The sequence below is a fragment of the Engraulis encrasicolus genome, chromosome 5 (assembly GCF_034702125.1).
Source record: "Engraulis encrasicolus isolate BLACKSEA-1 chromosome 5, IST_EnEncr_1.0, whole genome shotgun sequence".
NCBI classification, from domain to species: domain Eukaryota; kingdom Metazoa; phylum Chordata; class Actinopteri; order Clupeiformes; family Engraulidae; genus Engraulis; species Engraulis encrasicolus.
In genome coordinates, this window is record NC_085861.1 from 3997645 (window position 1) to 4003961 (window position 6317).

Here is a 6317-nt window from a genome sequence, read left to right on the forward strand (position 1 = left end):
TGCCTCTGTTTTCCCTGTAGCGCACTCAACCGTTCACATTCTCCTGGTGTGACAGATTTAAATCCACAAATCTTATCTTCATGATTTGCTTGCTGACTGTCTACTCATATTGTTAGGTTTAAATAAACAAGAAATATAGCGAAAATCACAAAAAGAATAGACAACGAACGTCGGGGTAGGAGGCGCATTGAAATAAGTGGAAACTCGGCGAGGTTTATAATAACAGCCTTAGAGCAAGTTTGTCTCGACGGCACCACTATTTCATGTTTGCACAAACACGTCTTCGTAGTGGATATTGGGTTGCTGCGCATGTTTCAAAATGAACATTTGCCTCCGTGTTGGAGCTGTTCATTCCCCTCTCTGAGGAACGTTGCAGATGCGCTGACTGAGACTGGAAGAATATTGCGCTCCTAGTCTCTAGCGCTGATTCTTTGTCGAGGCTTATAAGCGACGCGCGGGAACACCAGCGTTCTATTTCAAAGACGCACGTAGCCAGATCAATGCACTTTTTTCCAACCAGAACTGCACTGAAACTTAAAATTACACCAACATTTAAGCGTCATTGCACTGCGTTGGCCTATAACGCGCCATCAGTAGTCTTACGGCTACGGTAGAGAAAGGGAGAGAGGGAAAACAAAACAACATGCAAATAACTTATCGTTACTTATCGGGGCCAGAAAAGTGATCGTTCTTGTAACAAGTCCGACAGGCGGACAACAGATGCGTCCGTCTATGCCTGTTCTGAACCTTTTTTGCCCAAACGCCCCCTTGGCCTCCTCATAACCTGTAAAGGCAATTTATCAATAAGCCTACCATGTACTGTATAAGCCTGGATTTGAAAAAGTACCATAGGATTTCAACAGTGTTGGGCAAGTTACTGAAAAACTGTAATGCATTGCTGATTACATGTTACTGTCTTTTCAAAATAATCCCTTACACTACATTTAGCAATTTGGGGACCTAAGGCGAATTTAGCTAGGGGGGCCATCGGCCCATCCCATATCACATTTTTTTTAAACATAAAATCTCTATTTTTGTTATTTATTTATTTTTAATCACGATTTTTTATTTAAAAAAAAAAATTACAAACATAAAAAACAGGCAAACATTACAACCCTTTCTGGACAGATTTCAATGAATAGGCTATTTGCAATTTTGCATAGGCCTACATTAAATAAACTAAAATGTGAAATTCTCTTTTCACTTTAATATGAGAGCAGTGATGTCCCCCCTCACTGAAGTGTTATTTCATGTGTGTGCATGATGCTGTCACCTATTTGAAGTGACGTTGATGTTGGATTTCATGGAATACTTTTAAATGCCGCTTTGGGAAGAAAACAGAGTAGGCGACAGGTGAACTGTCTTTCTGTCAAAACAGTGGTTTGCAGGCGTTTGCGTTTTTACTTGGATATTGTCTTCCTGGACCGTAACAGACAAACCGTAAGTTCTATAAACTAATCAATGAGACATTTACTGCATAAACCGAAAAGCGCGCTCTCTGTCAAGCGGTCGCCCCGAACAAACCCTTTAAAAGACGCGTGTGCGTATGATCAACAGTAACACAGCCTTCACTCTCCCTGTGCTCGCGTTAATCGAAGTATCGAAGTAATCTCCTCCACCCACGCTCAAAGCGCGAGTTGCTCTCTTGCCTGCACTTCTCACAGCATTGTCAAAAAATACAGGGGATTGCCGGTGTTCGGGCTGTTGTTTTCTTCAAAGGGTGTTGTTTCTTTTGAGTGGTGACGCTGTGTAGTCTAACAACACTGAACATAGGAAACGCTATCTGCAAATGTCTCATGCCTTCCTATTTTTTGTGCTCCGCTTGGTGACCATGAAGAGTTTGTTGAGTGTGGCGCTTGACAGTTATCCTCCTTATCTGAAGACGTCTTTGTGTGAATGTTTAGGAACTCGGCTAGCACACATGGCACACATGGATGGAATATGCATACAGACTTCTGTGCTTCTGCAGTTGTGTCAGATAATGCAATCAATCAGCTGCGTAGCCGGTTTGCTAACCATTATGGTAGACGTTTTGGTTTGCACGCATGAGCTCCAGGCCAAAACTGAGCTCTGCCACTCCACTGAGCGACTGCCACCTTGTGGACACAAGAGGGAATCACAAGAGGGAATCACAATTCAGAAACGCATCACGGGAGGGCGGACGGACGGACGGACGGACGGACGGACACCAAAGCCTCTTATAGAGATGCGTGGGACGCATCTAAAAAGTTATCGTCCGATTTATTGACTTATCGTATATCGTGACAGGCTTACTGGGTACCTGCAAAAGTTCCTGTTAATAGTCTAAGGGTGAATCCCATTACACCCCTTAGCCCTATGCCGATCCCCTTTGCCTCCGTTTTGCGCGTCCATGTGTAGGCGCAGTGGCATCCCGATTCACGTTCAGACAGATGGGTAGGGGTTCGGCGAAGGGCTTTCATCCCCTCCGCGCGGAGATTTTCCAACACCTCACTCCACAGACGGAGAGCTTCGACAGATTTACCTGAATGCATTGCGATTGCATTTAAAAAAGGGCGGCAAACCGCGGCATCCACAACAGCACACGAGATTTAAGTATTTTGCCGCAATTGTCGGTTTTGAAGTTGTAATAGTTATTCCATTGTACTAAGTTTAACATTGTCCTAATGTGTGATGGCCCTTTTCTCCGTGAATAGCACATGAAAACAATCGCTATTACAGTTTTTCTCAATTGGTACATTTCTCACAACAGAATAATGATTCTCAAAAGTCTTTGTTCAATTGTGACTTCCTGGTGTTACCTCTGCACATGGTCAAATCAGTTTCTCATTGTTTTCGGCATAGTCTATAGCAAATGCTCTCGTCCACCATGCCATGGCTGTGTACAATTCTCAGCGATTTCGTACATTATCAATTGCTTTTGTCATATCACCCAAAAAGCTTTGTCACTGAATGCATGAAACTATCTCACCCCCCAAAACATTAAGGCCCTATGTCATAGTTTCAGTCTTGACATGCAACATGATTTACTAAGCTGTCATAATGTGATCAGCACTGTATAATTTCCATTGGATTTTTGTCTATGAATATAATCTGAATTGGTAAATTGCTCACAGGTAAATATTGACTCTCTCTAATCAAAGGCAATAGAAAGGATAGACTTGTAGAGAGTTACTTGTGCACAATCCCTGGTGCTGAACAAAAAGATTACATATTTTTTGAAAAAAGTTTGCACACTCCTTTGGATTTTTTCTTCTTTAAGTTATTTTTTCTTATTTTTATTCATTTATTTATTAGCAATGACGTTTCGACCTCTCACTGACAAAAGTAGGAATCTGTGGAAGACCGAGAGGTCGAAACGTCATTGCCAATGAATGAATGAATAAAAAGAAGAAAAAATAACTTAAAGAAGAAAAAGTCCAAAGGAGTGTGCGAACCTTTTTTCAAAAAATAGAAAGGATAGAGAAAACAGGGATACAATAGGCACTGTACTGCATTATATTACTCTATGCCTCATGTGCCCTTTATAATTACGCTCCACACAAAATTTCAATATCTTCCTATAATTTCATAAGAGGGAAAGTGCACGTCATACATTATCAGTGTATTGATTAAAATTTGTTTTGCTTTACAGTTCTATTTTTTTTCACATGGGCTTGCAAGACAAGTAAAAAGGGATGGTAGAGGGCGCATTTTGACACCTCAATGAGAAAACCTGTCAATAAATAGGTCATAGTCTAAATGTATATCTAGGACAATCTTATCTGATCAATGTAATGTAAAGTCGAATTTACAACATTTCCCATCCAATCTAAACAACATTTTGCTTCAGAAAAGATCCTCAAGAGTGTACTATTCAATTGACAACATGACAAATCGATTTGACTAGCTTGTCCATACACGGACCACACTATGACACAATGACTAACCATTCTGCTGGCACTGATACGTTCATGAACACAAAAACTTGGGTTTTGAGTAAGAGACTCGGTTTTGCAGGTCATCCACGGTGTTTTGCCATTTGTTAAAGCTGTTTTGAGAATGAATATTATGTTTTGCAAATTGCGAGAGAGATTCGAGAAATGTACAAAACCAATTGAGAAATACTGTAACGTCAACCTAATGCATGGAATTAACATTGCCGAGATTTGGGCCAAAGGGGGGCGCTGCATTTCCTTCTGTTGCCGTGGCGACTTTGGCAAGTTTACTGCTTGGCCCCGCATTGCTGCTTGCAGCTATATTTCTAACTTTGTATTTCAACACTCTATCCTCTGTGACGATATTTCACACTAATTTTCAAAGTGTTTAAATTTGATGTATTGCTTTAAGGAAGGTTATTATATAAAATGAAACATACTTTTAGGATTTTCCTTGCCCGCCATTGGTACACGTTCAGACTACTGTAAACACATTGATATCAAAACACAGCAATGGCCAATTAGACATTGTAATCTATGGGATGACAGGATGGTATTGCCTGATTTTTTGTTTAATTTGCCATTGTAAGGACATTATTAGGCTAAAAGCATTACCCCATTACTCTCTTTTGGTGTTGCCTTACAGACACAGGAATTTGTGTATTTTGTTCAGAATTCATAGTTAAAGTAAAAGTATGTTGTTTATTTAATTTAAATGTTCTAAGAATGTTTAAATGTCTCATAATACTTACAATATCAGTCTGTTATATTGTTTGTTACAACACCGTCTAGTTCATTTTGTTGAATTCTTGTCTTGTTTTCAACATGGGTAGGTCCTTGAATTGATACAGGGACATTATTTAGTGTAGGCCTACTCAACACATAGGCATACATGAAGTGCAAGGGGATGACATAATTCTCCCTTTCAATTCCTTATTATTATTCCCCCCTTACCTTCTATGTTGTTTGAAATATTTCCTTCAATTCCGGTGTTATGTTCAATTTGTGCTTCGTTCACAACCTGTACTTCTTGACTGGAAGTAACTGGAAGAATAATTTAAACGTTTGTTGTTACACTTTGGCCATACCAAATTGAGCGTGAAAGATTGACAGCTGATATAAATAATTATTTTTTAACTGTTCATACCTGAGATGTTGTTAGAAATGCCTCCTTTAACCGTGTTGCCTTGAATTAAAGCTTTGTTTACAATCCTGCCCCGTGGGTTGTTTGCTTGCCACACACACACGCACGCGAGCACACACACACACACACACACACACACACACACACACACACACACACACACACACACACACACACACACACACACAAATAAAAGGACAAGTTTTAAAATTGACCTTTTACTGCAGACAGGCCTGCCGAAGGGCCTATTCACTCTTTGCTGTGAACACTGACAATGACAATGGCAGTCTTTAATAATCTTTCAAAGCGTTTGTTTTTTTTTTTGATTTTTCAGTAGTAATTAATTACCTGGTAACCTGTCTGACATGCTGTTTATGTCACAGGTAGTCTTCCCCACATCAGCTGCTTCTGCCAAGCAAGATACAAGATAGGGCTCCTGTGAAAAAAATGAGAAAGCATAAATGTGTCAAAATGTGTTTGTTTCTGATTACTTGTGACACATTTGCTATGTAGCTGGGGTAAAATTGACCCCACGGACCACCAGTGTTTGAAAATCTTAGTGCAAGGCCACCAGCACATCGGTTCCAACAGCACTGCAGAGCGCCATCAACAGAGAGAGTAGAGAGAGAGAGATTCCATTGGCCCATTGTTTCCTGGTTCTATTATACTCATGAACGGCGTGACGTTTTCCATGTGCGTTACGCCCATTTATGGGGGAAAACAACTCATACAAGTCAATTGGTAATGTTGGGGTTCAATAAACGAAAGATACGGACCTGTAGACAAGCGTTGTTCACGCGCAACATGCCGAAAACGTGTTGTGTTGCCGGCTGTTCAAATAATATAGCCAAACAGCCGTGGCTGAAGCATGGAATCTGTTCATTTAGGTTAGCCGATGTAGCATGTAAGTCAATGAGACATTCGGTTTGTTTTCACCCATAAAGGGGCGTAACGCAAATTTAAGAGCAAAGTACCCGGATGGCCGTTCATGAGTATTGGGGGGAAAATCCCCCCTTAGGCAGACCTAGGCAGACCTGAGGACTGTTCTATTCAATGCTAGGAGCATTATGACACGCCCCTTTAGGCAGACCGGAACCTGGTCATGTTAGGTGACCATAGAAACCTATTATGTTGGCATATCTCTATACTTAAAGAATCTCTGCTATCACTTCCAACTATTACGGTTACCCCCGCACGCACACTGGGGCACAGATGTGCTATAAAAGGTGAATGGAGCTTTGATAAACAACGGACGCCTCCAACAAAAATAGAGCTCT

At 40.8% G+C, this 6317-nt stretch overlaps 1 long non-coding RNA gene across 1 annotated transcript; it reads right to left on the bottom strand.

Annotated features, from left to right (window-relative positions):
- Positions 1-4826: 4826 nt before the first annotated feature.
- Positions 4827-5623, bottom strand: LOC134448242 (uncharacterized). The gene is made up of 3 exons (XR_010034693.1): positions 5389-5623; positions 5044-5127; positions 4827-4940 (listed from the first exon to the last, which is right to left on the bottom strand). It is a non-coding gene; the product is annotated as an uncharacterized LOC134448242 (long non-coding RNA).
- Between the last annotated feature and the right edge of the window lie 694 nt (positions 5624-6317).